Source organism: Squalius cephalus (assembly GCF_949319135.1).
Source record: "Squalius cephalus genome assembly, chromosome: 3".
NCBI classification, from domain to species: Eukaryota; Metazoa; Chordata; class Actinopteri; order Cypriniformes; family Leuciscidae; genus Squalius; species Squalius cephalus.
In genome coordinates this window covers 55,581,800-55,604,565 of record NC_137124.1, presented here as the reverse complement: position 1 = coordinate 55,604,565, position 22,766 = coordinate 55,581,800, and the positions used below count along the sequence as shown (strand labels likewise).

General features: G+C 37.7%; 1 protein-coding gene across 8 annotated transcripts in view; it reads left to right on the top strand.

Annotated features, from left to right (window-relative positions):
- Positions 1-624: 624 nt before the first annotated feature.
- The window catches only part of tead1b (TEA domain family member 1b), a 75,836-nt gene continuing 53,694 nt past the window's right edge, over positions 625-22,766 (top strand). For 5 of the 8 annotated variants that reach the window (XM_079866125.1, XM_079866123.1, XM_079866121.1 and 2 more), the window contains exons 1-2: positions 626-891; positions 1,310-1,406. The gene's annotated coding sequence lies outside the window, so the exon portion shown is untranslated. Of the gene's footprint in view, positions 892-916; positions 1,176-1,309; positions 1,407-22,766 lie in introns of those variants that run through there. The other 3 variants (XM_079866120.1, XM_079866118.1, XM_079866119.1) reach the window with 2 other exon arrangements.

Here is a 22,766-nt window from a genome sequence, read left to right as displayed (position 1 = left end):
ATAATGTCTTTACTGTCTTTTTGGATTAAATGAATGTGCATTTGCCAAATAAACTTTTGAAAGGCAGTGTATCATGAGATTAAGCTAAAACTGTTTTCAACATTGATAATAATAAGAAATGATCTTAGAATGATTTCTGAATGATCATGTGACTCTGAAGACTGGAGTAATGATGCTGAAAATGCAGCTTTGCGTCACAGAAATAAATTACATTTTAAAATATATTACAACAGAAGCCAGTCAATTTAGATAGTAATAATATTTCACAGTATTACTGATTTTTCTGTATTTTTGATCAAATAAATGCAACTTTGGTGAGATAAAGAGACTACTTTCAAAAACATTAAAAAACATTAATGTTTCCAAACTTTTGACCGGTGCATTAATGTTAATGTTTGGAAACATTAATGTTTTTTTTTTAATAATATATAACAAATAGTTCTACAGGGATATACAGTAAACAATTAAAACCTCGAAAGAACTATAATTACATTGATCTGAATCGATACGTTGCAAACAAGTGGGCTAGAAAGTATAAACAAGCCAGCGCTGTCTCCCATTGGAGGATTGCTCGGACGTGTCCTGTGAGGTCATCCCCATGGATGTGGGAGAAGCTGCGGGATGACGCCAGTGACGCTCCGCCCTTCTGCAAACTCGACGCTCGCGTTCATTTCATTCCTGCTCTCATTCCGAGCATTCTTCGCATCTCTATCGGTGCGGCGGAGATTCACGTTCACATTCCCGGCCGGCCCCAAAAAAACACAAGAATAACTTTAAACACAGTTTGCATTAAAAAAAAAAAAAAAAAAAAAACTATACAAACCCACACTAGAACAAAAACAAAGGGGCCGAACTTAAATGTTGATATAAATAAAGAAAGCGGACGTTAAGGTAAGTTTTAAGGTAATTAGCCCTTAATGGCTTAATATTGTATGGATTAAGTTAAAGCAGACGAGCAAATACAAACTGTGTTGCGTGATTATGACTATTGATAGGCATGTAACAAGAGGGGTCGGGCTCAAAGTATCTTTTCAATGGGATTTTAGTGCGACGCTGCAGCAACAGGGTGCTGCTTTCACTTTGTCCACTGACTCAGTCTGACATAGCACGAAAATCTTTGACATTTTTCACATTTTTTTGCTAAAGAAGCTGACCTTGCGCGCTCGCGCTCTGCAGTAAGTCCTGCACATTTACACCAGAAACAATACGCGTCGTTTTGGGGGAACGTTTTTTTGGACATTGATTATTGCATGAAAAGAATTTTTGGACAAGATGACGGATCCAAATGTTGCTGTTTTCTCCTCCATAGTTGGCTATTTCGGAGCGGTGCACAAATATATCGAGGAGAGACTTGTTGCTCGCGCATCTTTGGCGTTTATTCTCCAACTTCTGTTCAGATCTCAGCCGTAAGTACATTTGACTTTTCTCCTCTTTATGTATTTGACTTACTGTGCGTGAACTCTTGGCATCTTACATCTTAGTACATCATTACAATGGATGTTTCGTTGTTTAACACGCACAGGAAAATACATCATATCCTTAAGCTTATTTAATATCAGTGTCTTTTATTTTAATAACAACAACAACAACAACATCAACAACAACCCTGTGTACTCGCACTTTACTTGACAGAGTTACTCTTGAGAAACTTTAGTTCTTTGTTGTGCAGTTTAAAAGTTTGTCCAAATCTGCTATACAATTCTAGCAGTAGTTGACACTGTTTTTAATGTTCCTACTGAGAATCTGGCTGCTATTCCTCTGTCATTTCCTTTGTTGGGAATGCCCGCCCTGTTTCTTATGGACTAATGTCGTGCTTCAGCGTGTTGTATTTCGACTTTTTAAACGATAATGCCGGTTAAAATATAGTGTGTCAGTTACAGTGTGTGTGTGTGTGTTTTAAAGTATCTTATTCAGAAACGCTGTTTCATCACAAGCAACGAAACTATGACGATAGTAACAGCATAGCTTAGCCTAGCAATTCATCAATGACTAGCTTTACCAACTCCACACTAACTACTCCATGGCATTATTGCTCTTTGACGTATTTAACAGTTTCACTCTCCATTTGTGAATTCATTAGTTATGAAATCACATATGCATCGCACCTCCAGCTGCTTAAACTCAACGATAAAACGAGCTGTGAGTTTCACTTTTCATTATTAATTCTGGGTAACACTTTATTCTACAGTGTCATTGTTGCATATGTTACATGCAGTTACTATAGTAATATAACTATAAATTATGCATAATTACATGCAACTAAACCAAACCAAACTCTAACCCTATAGTAAGTACATGTTGTTAATGGTACTCAGTACTTAAATATATAATTACAGTGTAACAAAGACAAATTAAAACCCACACTTTACACCTAAAGTGTAACCGAATTTGGTAACTCTTTATTTTAAGATGACATATTACTAGCAGTGCTCACCAGGAATAACAGTAAATTATAATTACAAGTAACTAACACTAAACCAAACCCGGTAGCACTTTATTTTACAGTGTCCTTGTTACATTTGCTACATGTACTTACCACAGTAATAACGGTAAATTATGCATAATTACACAAAACTAACCCTAAACCAAACCCTAATCCTAACCCTATAGTAAATACAAAAATGTGTAATTACAGTGTAACAAAGACACTTTAGAATAACCCCTAATCGTGACTCTATAGTTAACATGTAGATGTAGTACATGTAGATAATTAATCTTATTCAGTACTTTTTTGAGTAATTACAATGTATCAACATCCCCTTAAAATAAATTGTGATCTTTTTACTTTTTACACTAAACATGTATTGTAGTTGATTTTTTTTTCCAAGTCAATATATGACTGAATCAAGCTGACTATAGTAGGCTACTTAATTCAAAGTCATTAAGAGTCAGATCACACTGTCAGCCTACTAAAATTGTTTCCTTAAATAAGTAGGATCAGTAATGCCAAACACAGTCTGCATGTTATTTTACTATTTTGGCCACTTGAATGTCATATATGATGACATTTGAGTTCACATACTTACGAGAGTAGAAATGACAGAAATGATTATGAATTGATGGAAACATATTGATTATTACTGTGAATTACTATGAGAACACAAAGCAGCAGTTTCACTTTTTCTTTCTAATGCAAAATGTTTAAAACTGCGGACCCTTGCCCTGTTCTGGACTTTAATTCTTTACAGGAAAACAAGTTCCCTATTGTGCGTTTTGGGAAAAGACCTCTTTTCTTGCAGTTAATTATTGTCTTATATTTCACATTGGCCTCTTTTATAAAGAAGGGTCCGAGCGACACAATGTGTTGTTTGTGTCCTCTAACTGAGCCATTATCATGTACTACAGTAAACAGATTGACTTCTATCTGATATACGCCCCTGACATACAGTATGACAGTGATGAGAAGCAAATCTGCTTGTTGTGTAAAATAGGCATAGGAAGGAATGAGTGCTTTTTTGCTCAGTGTTATGCAGTGCGCGCATAGACCTGTTGAACACGCTTGCTTGACATTTTCAAGTCAGAGAATGAAACATTGTCTCACACTGAACCCATCAGTTGAGGTTGAACATCTGACTCTTGGTCAGATGTGGTTAGAAAACTGAAGAACCTTATCAAAGTTAGCCATATCCATTGGGATATAAAAAGGGAAAGCATAAACCATAAAATAAGAGTGGGAATAATTTTATGATGCAGTGACTAAAGTTTCAAACTTAACCTTTACTTTAGTTGGCTGTCTGTTAGTATATTGCTGATTTGTGTTAACCGGGTTGCTGGAGTGTATGTTTCATTGTAAGGTATGTGCTGTTACTGTATTATTATAATTTATGAATGAGGAACAGATTGTCATTTTGAGCACCACTGATAGATGAATTCAGGCAAACCAGCGCTGCCGGTGATCTTTATATTGCATACAGCCTCTCTAATATATACATTGCACATTGAGTAGCCTATGTATTACACATAATGAAGCTTTAAATAGTTATTTATTGATCAGAACACGGCTGACAAAAACTCTGAATGAGTTATTAAACTACAGTTTTTTTTTTTTTGTTGTTGAATGAGAATGTCTTTGAAACCGCGTTAGCTTTGCAAAAGTACCGCATTGCCCTTTCAAGCTACGATCTCTGTTAAGGAAAATCGCATATCACTGTCCATAAATAATGAATTTGAATCAGGAGGGAAAAACATTAATTTCAATACTTTCTGTTTCAGTGGTGCTCTCCGGCGTGGCTCAGGAAGAAAGCATTCTTTCAGTTGTGAAATGAGAAGAGAATAGGTGCATTGCTCAGACATAGTGGATTGGGTTACCTCTGGGAATGGAGGATTGTGGGGGAATGGGAGCGTACAGAGAGAAGCTATTGTTTTTCCTGTTGCTGAGCCGGGGAGGAGTGTGTGTGTGTGAGGCTGTTGAATTGTAGAAGGCAAACAGTTTTGCGCTCAAGCAGACATCTGGTTTAGACCCTTTCTGCACCTGTAAGAAAAAAAAAAAAATGCAAATATGAACGTTTGCTCTCGCGTTTCCCGCTCAGGGAGTCCAGGCTAACACTGTGCCCGTCATTCGCTGTCCAGGTCGGGCTATTGTTATGCCAGCAACAGGCGGCAGCGGTCGTGGCACCATATGGCCCATGTATGCTTCAGATAAGATATCTCTTCACTCAGCTTATCAATGGCATTTTAAATCGCTTCATATTTGAGTTGCTAACTTTCTGTTGGCCAGCATTGACATGTTTGTTCCAGGTTGTTTCTTTTAAAAGGATGAAAGATCAAAAAGTTGAGCTGAAGTCAGAGTATATTCAGTCTGACTGACATCCTGCACGCCAAACAATAGCATTTCCTCGGTTTGTATTTTTTATGTTCCCGTGTGGGACGTATGCTGCTCACAGTCCGTTGTGAATTTAGTGTACGAGCGACTCTAATGGAAAGCAGATAATTGAAATATTTTTAGTAGTACTACTAAACAACAAACTGTTGATTTTCAATTTGTGTAAATCAAAATCTTCCATGAGCATATGGTCTACTGCTGTCTGGCGATCTTCCTTTTTACCCCCGTTGGAAACATCGCATCATTCTAGTGAATCATTTCAAGAGTTGTTTTGAATCATGTCCAAATTAGCAGTTATTCTTGAATCAACACCTGGCACACTGAAAACACGCGATTCTAGCGTCTCTAGGCGTATGTTCTCTCACATGTTGATGTTTTTATTGACTGCATGTGATTTATGTTCAGTCGGTGGGCAGCGTGGAACAAATAGGTTTATAATGGCGACGCATATGAAAGAGGGTTTACCTCAACAAGGCTGAAAACAGATATGAATGAACCGCACAAAAGTGCCTTTGCCACTTCTAGAAGCAGCTAACTCACTTTGCTGTGCTCTGTGGTCAGGGGTAATGTGAACTACTAAACTCTGCTGGGAGACAGACCAACACAAACAGCCACGTCCTGTGTGTTTTACTCTTCATAGGCATCATTTCCTATTAGAATCTATCTGTGGTCATACAGGAATCAAGATTATCACGGGAGGGGTAAAAAAAATCAAAGCCATGGAAAATATTATACATTCGTGAGGTCCTTGGAAGGGAAGGTCCTGCGTTTAATGATTGGCATAATAGCAGGCGCATGTTAAAAAGGAATTCTGTGTTATATTTAGTGAATAAAAGGATGGATATGTTTGGCAGCAATATTCTTGTCTCTTCTCACTAATCCAAACAGCTGTTGTAAATAAAGAGCTGAACAAATCAGATGCTGTTTTATACAAACCCAAGTATTGGTCACTCTTTCCTGATTGATTTTATGGTCTTCGGATGGATCCTCTGCTTTTGTTTGGAACACAATGCAGTGTTTTGAAGAAAATGAATCGCATACGTTGGGTGGAGAAAAAAAGGAAGTGTGTCATATTGAAAGTTGGTTATTAACATCGGATTGACTAAAGTTTGACTCTTTTACAGTTGCCATGTGCATCAAAACCGCGGCTGCTACAACGACACCTTTTACAAATGAGCGTCCATCAAGTATGGTTCTTTGTTCACTAAATGCATGTTTTTCAAACTAAATGAATTTAGGTGATGCAACACTACTGTCAATCTGTTTTTAATGTTTCAGTGCTGGAATTGCTGAATTAAGCTTTGGTTGTTATTCAGTGTTAAACAGTGTAAAATCAACTGCCTTTGCCCTGTTTCCTCATTATACATAAAAGTATCTTAAGTTTGGTTTTCTTTCCCATTAGATTTAACACTTCATTTTTGTCGGAAGCCGTGTCTATTATCCGTGAGAAGTGTGAAGTTAAAAACCAACACACTAAAATAACTAATATACTAAATTCCACAATACCAAACACCACAATTTGAGAAACTGATACCAATAACGCTGAAATTTTCTCAATACCAATTCAATACCAAACAATCATGCTAATCATTATTTATTTTTTTTAGATGTTAAATATTAAAAGCCCTAAAGATTGTAACACATTAATACACTTTATTATATTATTATGAATATTTCTTAAACTGTGCACAAAGGCTTCTATTTCTCGGCTTATAACTTGTGATGAAAAGATGACAAACATATACATTTGTGAGGTCCTTGGAAGGGAAGGTCCTGCGTTTAATAGCATAATAGCATGCGTATGTTCTGTATTATATTCAGTGAATAAATAAAAGTATTTTATTTACTTTATTTACTACGTGCTCTGTTTCACACTGGCCGCTCAAGCAGAGCTTGCAATGTCCCACTGTGAAATGTTCTGCTGAAGTCGCGTTTGCAAAGTTGGTTCCGATCGATCGGCTTGGTCATCTGCATTTTCAGAATCCGACTCGGGCTCGAACTGATGTGGTAAAGCTGACAACATTATTAATAGTATTTATATAATTGCTTTGGAAGCTGAAGCTCGCTGTTATGTTAAGGGGCGTTACGTTTTCGACACACGCTTGAGGTGTTCGGCCAATCACAATGCACTGGGTGGGGGGCTAACCTTAAACCAATCAGAGCACACTGTGCTTCTCAGAAGGAGGAGCATACTGTACATACAATGTAATGTATTTTTTTTTAACATTAAAGCATGATAACATCTTTGAAAATAGCATCATATGACAACTTTAAAGCGACAAAAGTGATTTACTTTTTGTATTTTGTTGTTTGATTAACATTAATGACACAGACAGCAGAGGGTATATTAGGCTGCTGTCACTTTAAGACCGAATGCACGGATCCAATATAATGATATGCTGCATTCATGCCATGTCGTAATTACCGTAGTCTCGAGAAGACACCACGTGATGTTATATTCGGAGCTGTTCACGTCCTCGGGCTGGGAATTACCACTAGCAATGCCTAAATGAACCTGCAGTGATCAGGTGGTACAGCAGTCATGTGGTACAAGTAGGAGCTCTCAGACAATTCCCATCTTACAAGATGTAATTACGAGCTCTACGAGGACGTGAACGCTTTTTACAAGTTGAAATCACGTAATTACAACTAGTGGTCGACTGATATATCGCCATGGCCGATATTTGGCATTTTTAAAATATTGGCATCGGTCAATATGTTTTTCTGATTGGCTGATGTGTTAGAAGCAGAGCTTATTTTGATGGAGCTGAGAATGCCTGCACCTGATTGTTTATGGTCTCTGTTTAACAGTCATATCTAATACGTTATTTGACAGAACTGTTAGACAAAGAAAGTAAACGGTATGCGAAAAAGTAAAGCGTTTGCTTTGAAATTATTAGTAACAGAAAGGCAAACTAATAGGCTATGATACTTTCTCATTCACCGTCAATATTCAGCAAATACGCATCTATATCATTGAAACAAACCTCTGAATATCTAATAAACATTTAATTTCAGCTGTGAGATTTTACATTTAAATCCAAAAAATGTGAGATCTTGTGAAGTGTGCATTTGTAGCCTGCATAAACGTGTTACTGTGTGTGACGGTCGGTCCGTACGAAGTGAATCCGGACAGGAGGGTTCAGCTTCACTAGAGACGCAATCAACATACTTTAAATCTTTAATTGTAAAATATGCTGCACTATATCCAGTTGCCCACTGTGTCATATTCATATCATTTTCACTGTGTGCTGTATGTAAAAATTTGTGTTACCTTGTCTTTATTTGAAAAAAAAAATGATTACCAGTGTACACAAAATTACCAGATTACTGAGTGCCCTGTCACAGGGTTTACTTCATTTTATTCACATATTCATGTATTTTTAAACAATTACTTTATTTGTGAAAAATACTGTTGTAGGATTGCAGATTCAAGAAGTTGTCATCTAAAGTATAAGCATGTTTATTTTAAAGATTTATTTTATATTAATTTATAATTTATTAAATATTGATTAAAATAAATATAAATTATATATGTTATATATGTGACCCTGGATCACAAAACCAGTGATAAGTCGCACGGGTATATTTGAGGCAATAGCCAACAATACATTTTATGGGTCAAAATTATCGATTTTTCTTTTATGCCAAAAATCATTAGGATATTAGGTAAAGATCATGTTCCATGAAGATATTTTGAAAATTTCCTACCTTAAAGATATAAAACATTTATTTTTGTAAATGCATAATAGAGCACAATCGCGAACATAAATGCACAACTTTAAAGGCAATTTTCTCAATGTTTCGATATTTTTTTGATTCCTTCAGATTCCAGATTTTCAAATAGTTGTATCTCGACCAAATATTGTCCTATCCTAACAAACCATACATCAATGGAAAGTGTATTTATTCATCTTTCATATGATGTATAATTCTCAATTTTAAGAAATTGACCCATGTGACTGGTTTTGTGGTCCAGGGTCACATATATTTTAAAATAATCCCGGCTTTATATCGGCCATCGGCCACAAAAAAACCCAACATCAGTCGACCACTAATTGCAACATGCAGTAATTAAGACATGGCATGAATGCACCTATAAGCCATAAGCACCTGTGTTCACTAGGATGCTCACCGAGACGAGCATTTTTACATACTTTTGCGAAACCGGTTGTCTGGAGTCTAAGCATGACCCACGGTAAATTGATTCTCCAAGGGAATAACTGAGTGTGGTCTGCTGTTTAGTTGTAATAACAAGCCTGTAAAGAAGCTGAGGTAAATTGCCACCAAAATGAAAAGCTGGCTCTTAGCCACTGACGTCATGTAAGTAAATGTGCTTCAGGACAACTGCCATAAAATGACTGCCAGCTACGGAGCACACCGTGGTCCTGACGACCATTTCTGCAAGTGCTATTCATGTTTACCCCCCAACTGTTGGTAAAAATGTAAATCAAACATCAAAAAATTCTGACTGTAAAAAGTGGTGGTGATTGTGATGGACTAAAATGCTCCAGAGCAATTTGAAAACACAGATCACTTTAGTCTGAAGTTTAATTGTCGCATGATTTTGGAGTGTTCTTTAAGTAAACTGGTAATAGAAGACATTTTCTGCCAGTTCAAGAGCATTTTTGCTTGTTGTTAAACCTGAAAAGACTAGCGAGACCAGTTACCACATTTCAAAGTTAAAGCCTTGTAACTCAAACCAGATGGAGGGCTTTGTCAGTTCAGTGGAAGAAATTAATGTCGATACAAATGGCGTCTGAACATCTTGAAAAAAAAAATTCTGAAGGACTTATGCTTTTATATCTAATAATATCGTGCCCTTCAGCCGTCTTTGGCGTACATAAATGTTGTATGTTCTTATTCAAGCTAGTTTTTCCATGACCAGACACATGTGAAAAGCAATCTCTGATCCATGAATCATTAGATGAGTCAGTTCCTGAAACCGCCATAAACCTCCAAGTTCTTGGCCACAGCTGAAAGCAGGAAATCCAGGCTTCAATAACTTCCTTTCCCAGAGCTGGCCACGCTAGTGGTTAGTGCGCCCTGTTCCTTGCTAGCAATAGGAAGATGTACGCCTGTGGAACAAAAACACTCAGTCACTTCATTTACTGAAACTGTGTATAATTTGTGGCCTGTATTCAAATGTCGAGCGTCCAGGATCTCTGGCACCGTATTCTGTTCTTCTCCGTCGTAATAAATCCCTAGCAGGCCTTTCATTAATTGCTGCTGCATTGTTATCATGAGCGGAGGAGCCCGGGCAGATTCCCTTTGCCTTGGAGCTGGCCTGGATTTACAGGGGGAAGATACAGACTTTAAGATACCTCTGAACATTAGTATGCAAAGTGGACCTGCTCAATGAGTTTGAAATCTTGCTACAGTGCGGCCTTCGGCTTTGTAAACACCGCTTAACCTCTCCAATGCCTTATGCAAATACTAAGAGTTCCAGGGGTTGGGTTTTTTTGTTTAATATAAAGGTTGCAGTTGCTGGAAACATTTACTATGCCATTCAACCATTGATTTTAAGGTGAAGCTAACTCCACCCCAAATTCTTTCTAAAATATGAGATATTTTGAGAAATATCTCAGTGTCTTAAGTCAATGCGTTCCAATGTTGTTTGGCTGTCAACATTCTTCATATCTTCTTTTGTGTTCTGTGAAAAAATGATTTCATACAGGTTTTGAACTACATGAGGGTGAGTAGATGCTGACAGAATTCTCTAGGGCTGCATGATTAATCATATTTTCATTGTGATCACGATTTCTGCTTCTCTCAATTATTTAAGCATAATCGTCTGCCATAGCTGCAATATATCCAAGTATTCTTTTTTTTTTAATATGCAGAGACACCTATAAGTAAGGCATTTGTGTAAACAGTGGTGCTTTCTAAACATTGCTCAGTTTGTTTGAGCAGCTCGAAATGTCTACTTGTGGCTCAGCCAATGGCGTGAGTGTGGGGGCGGGACTTTCTGTTTTTCGAACAATGGCAGGCAGAATCAGTTTTTGCAATACAGCATATAAGTTACACACTTCAACTCTACTGATTATTTTTTAAGATAAAAACAGTCAAGTATAGTTATGTATAAGTGCACTAGAACAAAAGTGGTAACCTAAAAATGTTTCTTCGAGGATTTTTTTTCTATTTGATTGGACCCATTAAAAATAAAAAATAAAGTAAAAATGACTTTTGTTGGTGTAACCAAATTTTTTCCAGATAAAATAAAAACTTTTTTTGACTTGAATGAACTCTTTTTGGGGGGGATTTTGCAGTGTTTGCAGCTGAAGGATTTTGATATAGTATTTTGACACATCATGATATACATTTTTAAAACGTATATCTACATTATAGAAATGACACTAAAAATGTTATCCTAGAAATTGTGCTTCATGTGATCAAATCTAAATTCAAGAATTCAAAAATATTGTTGAATAACAATATTTTTTAACATTATTGAATCAACCGAAATACTACATAACAGTTTACAACAGCAAAACCAATTGTAAGTGTTCTCGATCAGGTATAACCTACATCTTGGATGGACTGACGGTGAGTAAATAAACGCTCATGTGATCGAATGTGTTCAAACAGCCACAAAAGACCGTCTTTTCTCTGTCTCTTGTCTGTACTGACCTAATGCGTAACATTATGGGAAAGGCTCTAGCCAGACGGGATTCAAACTTTTTTGGCTGGGGACCCAACTTTAGTTTTAAGACAAAAAACGTACCAAGCACAATGTTCTCTCACCATTCCTGATTTCTAACACACACTCACAGCGTTCGGCTGGTCTTGCGGCTTCAGAGCAGAAACTAAAGCTGATGATCTCCGTATGGTTTTCCATTGTCTCTGGTCGGGTTCATATGTAAATTGTGTGAGCTTATTTCGTCCATTACATTGAAAGATCTGAAAAACAAACAAAAAACATACATTTACCCGCCCTTAGACCCTCCCCTAGAAGAAATCAGGACAGAAGTGGTTAAAAGTGGACAAAAGAGACAGATTAAAACACCAGGTGTGAACGGGTATGTGTCTTCCTTGTCTGCTTGTGATCCGATCGACCAAAACACATTTTAATACCAGGTGTAAACGGCCTTTGATCTTATATTAGAGGTTTTGAAAAACTTTTTTGTAATACGGTCAGGGTTGGTTGTCTGTGAATTTCTTGAAGTTGTACTCTTTTGAAACAGTATTTTGAAATAACATTGCTTAACCTGACCAGACGGGGGGTTTTCCTAGCATGTTAGCGCAGAGCCCATGGCTGGGTCTCATCTGGTCGCCGCTGCTCATGAGGCACCAATAAACACGGCCGCATCCCTTTGCCGATGGATGACAAACAAACAGCGTGTCAGAAAATTCCATGTGACCTTTCCGCCATTAGTGCTGTGTTGAGAAGAAGTGATTTATGACAGATGGAGGTGCACTCCAAACAGACGCTGTCTTTGACATGCTGGGACTTGTGAAATGCAGATGGCCTCTCTGCTCATCACTGCCATTTCATTCCTCATGCCTCACCGCATGTCGCTCGGCCCGTGTCCTCGGCTTTGGCTGGGAAATCTCTTATGATAAGCAGGTTTTATTCACAGCTTTTATTACCTGGCTTTTATATACACTATTTCCACACTTGGTTGTTTAGCACCTTCGCAAGTTGGGACGGTGGAATTCAAAGCGTATTGTGATAGACATGCTTTTTTAAAAGGTCACCCAATGCATCCTAAAGAAGGTTGGAGGTATAATTGAATTATTTATCGTTTTTTTCTGTTTTTTGGTCACATTATGTTAGTACTATTTAATGCAATACCTTCATTTCATTCCAAATCTGATTATTTTCTTTTGTGGAACACAAATAGATATTTAGCATAATGAATTTTCGTGCTTGTCAATCGAATTTTCATGGTTTATTCTTGATAATTACATTGTTGTCTGTTCAAATATGGTGCATCAGAACATGTCACTTGTTTATTGTGTCTTGTAATATGTGCATATTCATGTTGCATGAACAGGATTTAAAATTACGTTTATGTGTATTCCTTACACAAAGCTGTTGTAAAGCTTGGAATGCAATGTAGACTTCTTTTTAGTGTCATTTTTTTTTTGGATCGTCATTCACTTTCCTTGTATGATAAAGAGCAGAATGAACATTCTTTAAAACAACATGAGGCATGAGGGTGAGTAAATTATGACAAAATGTTAATTTTTTGTGTGTAAAATATTACTTTGAGCCTCAGGCAGGAAATGGGACTACTGCCTCTGCCCTTCCTTGTGCCATCGGTGTGATGGGCCAAACATTGCACATAATTGTGGCGCATTGGAGGCAGGTGGAGAAAGTTGTTTTGACAGGCCCTGTAAATCAATCCAGCTCTCTGCCCAACAGAAATTGATCCCAAAGCGGCCCGTAGTTGCAGCACCAGGCGGTAGGCTTCAGGCCTCAGGTTTGAGTTGGATCCTATCAGACGGTTTCACCGCATCTCACCCCGCCGGTTTAAAGAGGCATGAAATAAACGCTTGGGTCTTGCCAGCAGGAGAGCGCCAGTGGCCGTCCACTCCACTGGACCTTTGCTGTCTGCTTCAGAAGATTGGTCGTGAGAGACTCTGTCATTGATTCATCAACGCTCTAGGACTTTAGATTTATTCATGAAACCAACAGAAAGATCCAGTACAAAACAGATCAATTGATTTTCTCTCTGCGCAAGCAGAGATTCTTGTAGAGTTTATAGACTTTGGGGAAAAATCATTTTTAATGATGTTTATAGTCCTGTTTAATTTCAAAAATGTTTTAAAAGGAAACAAGAAAAGTTAAAGAAAGAGAAAGAGATATCGCAACACTGATAAGTAAGTTATATGCAACAAGGAAACTGATAATTGGCATTTTGATTTGATTTTGATCACGGTAGACTTTGGTTTCTTTGAAAATATGTTATTATGCGAACAATGTTAATGAAAATCGAATGGTCCTTTTCAATTTCGACTCAAAAATTAGTAAAATTACCTTTCAAGGTTCATGTGTTGTACTAAAGTTGTTTCACACATTCCAGCGATAATGAATTTGTTAGGAGGACGGATGTGGCGTGTGGAATCTCTGTTATGTCTCGCTGCTGCTGCTATGAATATGCATAATTTGATGCTGCTTGTTCCAAACAAGCATACTTTGAAATACTTCAGATTTCCCAGCAATAATGCACAATATGTGGTATTTAGTAATTATATGGTAATTATAGTTCTTCACTCAGAGACCTGAACTACTGCGGGTCATTACAGGGTCAGCGAAAGTCGTTGACTGAACCATTATTGCACCTTCAGAGATAACGGCACAAAAGGAGTCCACACAGAAAATTACATTTCAGACCTCTCATCTTCTATTTCATTACCCCGGCCCTGTGTGATGGCTGAAATTGGTTCTCTTCATTTAGGGAGCCAAATTCCTGCTTAGCTAGAACCTGAGTGGTTTATGTAATCTGTCGATAAGTGTCATCTCCCATCATGGCGTGTCGCAGCCATGGGCCGCTCTCACCATGGCATTGACTTGTTGCCTGCTTCCTCCTTTATCTCGCTAATAAGACCATTTCCATGGTGCTGGAGACGGGCAGATAGGAACATGCAATTATTTGTAAAGGCTGCAACTGTTTCCACAGGTGACATTCCTGCCTCTTAGAAGCTGTGATAATTAGTGTTCTAACAGGCTGTGGCACACTAGACTTTGGCTTTGACAGGCTCGTGACCAGAGGCAGAGATGTAGGAAGCCGGTCTCGCTAAAGTTAGTGGAGAGAGCCACTTATCTCGCACCTCTGAAAGTTCTGCGCTGTTGCTTCGGCCTCCGAACCCAGCGTTTAAAGTTCAGATAAAGAGAAATGTGCTTATTTTCAAAGTCGACTAATCTGTGGCCCTGTTTACACCTGCTATTAAGATCGGATCACAAGTGGACGACGCTAAATACAGGTGTAAACGGGGTCTAAAACGTTTGAGCTTGTCCACTTTTGACCACTTCCAGAGGCAGTGGAAAATTCATTCGACCGGATTGCTTTCGTAGTGTAACCGCTCATGTGGTCGAATGTGTTCAAACAGCCACAAAAGGCCGCCTTCTCTCCGTCTTCTGATCTAATGAGTAACATTATGGGAAGCGCGTTGGCCAGATGGGATTTAAACTTGAAGACCCAAGTTAGATTTGAAGATGAAAAACGTACCAAGCACAATGGTTTCGCACCATTCCTGATTTCTAACTCACTCACAACGTTCGGCTGGTCTTGCGGCTCCAGAGCAGAAACTAAAGCTGATGATCTCCGTATGTTTTTCTGTCATCTCTGGTTGCGTTCATAAGTAAATAGTGTGAACTTATTTAATCCTTTAGATCGAAAGATCTGAAAAAAAAAAAAACATTCATTTACCCGCCCTTAGACCCTCTCCTAGAAGAAATCGGGCCAGAAGTGGTTAAAAGTGGACAAAAGAGACAGATTAAAACACCAGGTGTGAACAGGAATGTGTCTCCCTCGTCTACTTGTGATCCGATCAACCAAAACACATCTTAATACCAGGTGTAAATGGCCTAGACTAGTTGACTAATCAGTCTTAATCGGAAGCCCTGTATAATTGGTCTGGTTCCATGGTGCATTTCAGCAATTTTTAGCTGTTTAAACAATGGCATGCTTTCACTTTTAAACCAGAAAAATTTAGCTTGATACGTTTCTCCTCAGATTCTTTCAAGATCTAATTATTTGAGCTATGTTTTCTGTTTAAATGACTAAATTCAATTTAATAGATTTGTATAACACTTTTCAGAATATGTATTATTTCAAAGCAGCTTTACAGTGAATAGGGCCTTGCAATTCCCAGCAAACATGCCAGAAGAAAAACTAGAGCTGCTTGGAATCAGCACCCACCGAATTAACAGAGAAAGCTTATCCACATAATTCATAACCTCGCCATAGACAAAGTTCTGCCCCCATTGCCCCCTGCAATTTTATAATGCTTTCAGGTAGTATTCTCAACTTCATTTAACAAATTTGACCATATTTAGACTTCTTCCGCAGAAAGGATCTGTTAATTATCCAGAAGAGTTTGATGTAATCGTGACAAGTTAATGAACATGCAAATTGGTGTTTTCGGTATTAGACATTGTGAAATGATTAAAATAGCTGCGTGATACAGTACCTTATGAGACTCGGAGCAGAGCGCACAGCACTACAACAAGAGATGCGCAAACACAAATATGCTATTGAAATGCAAATTCCCACCACAAAAGAGTAACCTCTTAAAGAGCACATTTGTAAACATTATTTGAGATAGACCTTATTTAAGCAATATATGAATTAGCATATGCTAACAATGCAACATGTTCAATACTCCAGCAGAAAAGCATATTACATTAATTCTATTTACTCACAGTAGTACTAAGCAGGTTTATACGTTGTTCTCCCATATGTGACTCGCTTTTCCTGGTTTTAAATAATCAGAATAATCGCACCATGGAGGCATGTGTTCACTTTAATGACAGTGATGAAACACCCCCACAGACATGTTCAATGCTCTCTGTGTCACCTCTCAAAGGTTTTCTCTCTTCCGTATCCCGAGCTCTGGAGTTGTTGTGGCAGAGAGTATATAATGGCATCGAGTTGTGAAGGAGGCATGTTTGGGCACATCCTGGCTCAGATGTGCTGGTGTATTATCAGCGCCACACACTTATAATGCAACACAAATGTGCTGACACACTTGAGCACACTAACACAAAAGTGCTCACGTATACACGCACATGTTTGCATTGAGCGGTAGAGCAGTGAATGAGTGTGGACGTCTGTAATGTGTGCAGAAGGTTAACAGTGCCTCAGGCCACTACAGGGAACTACAACTTGATTGGCAGCTGCCATATACTGTATGAAGAATGGAGGAGGGGGGGGGGGGGGGGATTCAAAATAACAGTGTAATCATAATCATGATCATTCTTGTCATGCAAGTTTTGAACAACAGACTAAAAGCATATTTATTGAATCGCAGGTGTCACTGTAACTATAGTATTTTTGGAAATTGTAAGGAAAGATCAGTTGAGTTTGTTTTACAAGAAATTACTTTTCCTACTTCATGTTTAATTCAACGTGTTACTTGCCATTTCTTTGTAATTGTTTGTGAAACATTCTTTTTTTTCATTTAATATGATAATTTCAGAAGCAGTGTTATTTATTACCATAATTCCAACAAGGTCATGCTTGATACAGTTCAAGGCAATAATATCTTCTGCATCCCAGTGAAATAATAATAATCAAAACATCTTTTTATGCATCTGTTTATTCACAGAATGGTTTTACATACTTCAGTAAGATGAATGCAAAAAAGTGGGCATTCAGATGAAGGACTAAATCTCATCACATTTTATAATGTTGACATTTAATTTGAAATATTTCAACATCTGATCCACTTTCTTCAGTGAATGCATTGTGGGCTGGGAGAAGCAGAATTTGGAAAAGGAAAGGATAAATTAGCAAAAAGGTTTTTTCCTTTAAGTACTGTGTGTAAGTGTGCACTCCGCACAACTTGCAGGTGCTCACATTGTTTGAGCACAGAGCAGGACTTGTTTCTCCATTATAGTGTAATTTTTAATGAATCAAAATGGAGAGCCTTCCAGCTACATCCTTTTTCACTCTTGCCAAAATGCATTTGTCAAGGCTTTTTGGCTGTGTGTGCCTGTGAGCTGCTGCACCATAAGGAAATCTCACTTTGTCTGACATTCTGCAATCTTTGCAGTAGTTTACTGCTTTCTGTGAGTTACATCTAGTCCTTTCATCAGGTAAGATTATACAACTTTTGCTTTAGATTCTGGACGTCGAAAGAAAGCGTTTGCCGTAATGGCTGCATGTGTGAATCAAAAGCACTTAGTGGTCAAGACGCCATTTTACGGAGGTATTAATACATTATATACATCATATAAATCATATACACTTTAAAAGAGATATTTAATAATATCTCTCTGTCTATCTATATACTTCCCTTGTTGCATACAGAATAGTTTAGTTTTTAATGTTTTAATTTAAAAAAAGTTGTACAGTTTATGATATTGCAATTTTAATTGGCCAAAGCATTACAATAATCATCACCTAATCAGTATCGACAAGAATATCAATATCAGTGCATCCTTAATATTAATAAAAATAACAATATTGATAAGTCCTCTCACAGCTCCTGGCTGGATAACACAACCACAAAGTTAGAAATACAGAAACAAGACACTTCACATCAAATTTTTATTACAAATTCCAAAATTAAGCTGTTTTGTAATGAAGTATTTCTAATAATCTTGTGTGAGGTGAAATCTATGCCAAAAATTGACCTGAAAAATACTTGAAGGCTACATGGCATTGTTTTATTTTAATTAAATTTGTTTTATATCAATATTTAACTTTTTTAAGCGCATATTCATGTTTACTTTGTTTTCAATGGTATTGGTACTACTCAAATTCTATTATTGTGACAGCACTAGAAAATATTTAGGTGTAAAAACTACTTTGCTGACATTTAGAATTTCCTCATGAGGTAAACGTCCTTGTATTTTCAATTTCTCTCAGTGTCTCTCAAGTGTCTCTCAGACGTAAATTTAATAAGCTCTAGCAAACGTTTTACCTATTGTTTGTCTCTATTTAGACAAGACGTGTAAGAACTGACAGTTTGCTGTGAAATATTTCTGAGGGCACTTACAATTACAAAATGACCTGATATAAAACAAAGTCTATTAGAGTTGTCTTCCTAAATATTGCTCACTTTTGCAAAAGAGTCAGCACATTCTGTACACCTTTTACATCTCTTCGAAGGATTTTCTTGCTCACATCTGATGAATGACGTCTTTATCAATTGCAGGGGAAAAGGCTAAAAGATAAAATCCTGCTTTAATCACACTCCCATTTATTGTGCATGTTGAAGTAATCCAATAATGCAGCGCTCTCGAACAAGGCGGAAATTATCATTATCTTTTAGGCGGCATTGATCTGGGATCCCCATGAGAGATGTTGCATGAAATAGTGGCAGAGGTGAATCAGTTACGTTGACGTATCGAAGGCTAAATGATCATCGAGGGACTTGTAGCATGTAGCATGATTAGGCTGTTTTTAGGCTATTGATTTTTCTTCTTTAACACTTGTTTCTGTAAATGCATGTTCATTTCATGTTTGATCTGCAGCAGTAAACATTGCTAATATAATATTACATTTAGAAGTAACTGGCCTTCGATGCAACCCATGGTTTAGTTGCTAACATTTAACCCAACCATATAAGCCCGGTCCAGCTGCTGTGATCCGCTGCATCAGACTGACTGTTTCTCTCCACTAAAAGCGGCTGCCTATCTAGAACCAGCTACTACACTTTCCATTACCATCAAAGGCAGAATAACCTCCAATTAATGTAAGTGGAAATGTAAATTCAGAGTAGATCCATTTGGTCTGGTGATAAAACTCAGAGCAGTGAGTGGTTAGAAATTGCCATGGCCTAGTGTTATTCTGAGCATTCATCTTGTGCAGTTTAAACTTTGCATTCATCTTGTGCAAATTAAGCTTTAATTGCTATTGCATTTTACTACCAAGGCTTAAATAATCTTTTGAAAATATGCTCATTTGCTAAAGATGATAAGTCATTTAAAATAGAAAAATGGTTCAGCCTTACTTAGAGTTTGTAATATTATCAAAAAATCTGATTTTCAAATGACCTCTGTTAGTAGTATTAAGTGAAAGTATGTACTTCTCTGGTAGAAGTTCATACAGTGTTTGGGAGAATTGGGGAATACTGTGACTTAGTTACAGTGTACTTACTCAAATAAGTACTGAGTAATATTAACTATGTACTTACTATAGTGTTACAGTTAGGGTTATGATTTGGTTAGGGTTAGTAAATTGCAATTATGCATAATTTACTGTTATTACTATAGTAAGCACATGTAGTAACTACGCCACCTTAAAATAAAGTGTTGCTAATTGCATCTTGATTCCAAAGTCTTACTGTTAATGCTTTCTTGTTAGGATATTTCAAAATTCTTTCTTAACTTTTAGGTTCAAACCTTTAAAAACTGCTATTGGACCTCCGGCATTCCTCGCCAATTTTTACAGAAAATGCCAAAAGATGCACAGGATTTGTGGGCAATATTAGCTGAAGTACATAATCCACACAACTTTGGCTTACTACTTTATTAGTGCACTAACACATTTTATCTTACATACTAAAGGATAGACCGCATGTAAAATGGAAAACAACTATTGAAAATCAGTGACTTTCATGGCAATGGCCCTTTTAAGGTAAATCCCAAGGCAGATATTTCCATGCAATTACAGCACATTGATTGGGGGCACATTTCAGTTTAAATAACATGTCTTCCAAATCAGTAATAAAACTGGACAACAATGACTGTGCTTCTTTAGCTCAAATCAGACACTCAAAACTTTTTTTTTCAGCTAATGCAAAACTAAATCTACCTGTTAAAGTGGGATTGTTCATGTCACTTTGAAACTGGTATTTTCTATTGGGAAGTCAAACTCCATCAGGCGAAACAGACGTGTTGAGACATTGGCCTTAGCTCCCGCTCTCAAGTAGGCCACACGTGGCCAAGGGACCAATGGCAGCCATTTTTCAAGAAGGCTTTCTGTTAGCATATGGAAGCCGGCACTGCAAGGATAGCCGAAGTAAACATGTTTATCTATGCTGAGCTCCTGAGCGTTCCCCTCAAACTGGCCATCTTTAAACAGTTTGTATATCTGATAGAGGGGGAGAATGCGCTTCCAAGATGAGGCACTGCACTGAACAACCACATTATGTTTGCAGCAGTGCTGGAAGTGATTACCAGTGTAGTTCATTATTCAGTTTTGTTGGGGGGTGGGGGGGTGGGCATGAAGGCCCAAAGCATTTAGTGGTCAGAAAGGGGAGGCTTTTTTTCCTCTCTCATCAGTCTGTGAGTCTGTTCTGCAGTGTCAGCATTCAGCACACAAACACGGAATTCAGTAAAAGCTCTCTCCACTCTCCCAGAGCGTTTCCCCCCTTTTTTTTCCAACAGCCTGCTCCCTTCCCCCCTCGTGAACTGACATTCTAGAAGAAACATATGCTGCTAGTCCACATCACAACAGCTTGTGCTGCCTGAATGGAAGAAGGCACGTAGAGAGGAAGCTGTCGGAAGGGTGGGGGAAGGGGTGGAGTGATAAACGGAGAAGAGGGGAGAGTCTTCAAGAATGCTCATGAGTTCTTGGAGGTGTTGCATGTTGAACCTATTGAGTGGTTCATGTGAAGTTGAGCGAAGAATATAATATTTTCAAGAGGAAATTACATTTTTACCGTTTATGACCCCAGTTTATGGGGTGATTTGGAGTAGGGGCCAAAGCTCAGGGCTGGTACTTGGGAAGTTGCTGTCTCCTTCTAAAGTCAACATGATATTAAAATGGACTTTATTTACTTTCTTAATGCATGTTCCTATCCTGATCGTGCATGACTCATTAGCATTAGAACAAAATGTTTGTCTTTGTGAACTTTATCATATTGTAATGATGTCAATGTCACTTTTATTTGTATAGCACTATTAAAACAACACATGTTAACCAATGTGCTTTACACCATCTCAGTAAGATGTTGTAGTAAGACTCAGTAAGACAAAATAGTACAATAGTAATAGAATAAAAAGAATAAAAAATGATCATCAAAAGGATGAATAGGCCATGGGAAACAAATGTGTCTTAAGTTGTACTTTAAAGACATGTACAGAGTCAGCGTCCCTAACATGTAATGGTAAGCTATTCCAAAGTCTTGGCACTACTTCCCCAAATGCACAATCCCCTTTCTGGCTTAACTTGGTCCTTGGAATTTTCAGCAAATTTTGAGTTGATGATCTCAAAGTTCTTCCTGCCTGATACTCCATTAACAGATTGGGAGTATCAGAGTACCATTTCCGTTTATTAACAGTAAATATATTTGCAAGTCATCTGCATAGCAATGAAATGCGATGTCATATTTCTTGAAAATGTCTCCCAACAGGAGCATATAAAGCGAAAAGAGCATTGGGGCCAGGATAGAGCCTTGTGGCACACCACTAATAAGTAATGTCGATCTCGATGTATACGAGTCAAATCTTACTGCCATGCCTCTAGCAGTCAGGTATGACTTAAAGTCCGCGTGAACCGGAAGTTGCAAACGACTTTTCTCCAGTGTTGTGACGTATTTCCCAGTGAAAAGGAATATTGAACAGAGGGCGGGGTTTTACTCTAGCGCTCCTCCTCTCCATCTCTGCTCATAACAGACTAACGGTTTGAGGGGAGTGGTTAAGCGTTTCCCAACCCAAGCCGTCAAACCTACATCATCAGAGAAGGAACGCCATTCCAAACCGGAAGTAACTTTTCAGACTTTGATTAAAGATTACGACGGCAAACAATTTTTTTCTGTATATTAACTTGCATGGATTAATTTTTCACCACAAGACTAGTAATATGCACTAACAAAGTAAATAGGGTCAATTTTGATTTCAGTTGGACTTTAAACCAATTTAGGGCCTTCCCCTGAATCCCTACATACTCCTCTAGCCGCGAAAGCAGTACCGTGTGATCTATTGTATCAAAAGCTGCAGTTAGGTCTAATAAAACTAACACTGCTGAATCACCAGCATCCACTGTCATCAGTAAATCATTGAACACTTTTTTTTTATAACTTTATAATAACTTGCTCTTCATCTGAAAATGACTTTCTTTTTCAGCTGACAACACAAATCCATTTAGCTTTTTGAACTCCTCACTCCAACCACCAACCTCCATTCAGGCTCCAATAATTTTTGATGTATACACTCCCTCAAAAAAAAAAAAAAAAAAAAAAAAATCCCAACATCAACAAAAAGGTAAAAAGCAGTCACTGTGATGGTACTCTTTCAAAAAAGGTACTAATATTTACCATTTAGGTACTACTATATACCTTGAGGGCACAGCATATGCACCCTTTAGAGGTAAATAAAGTACAA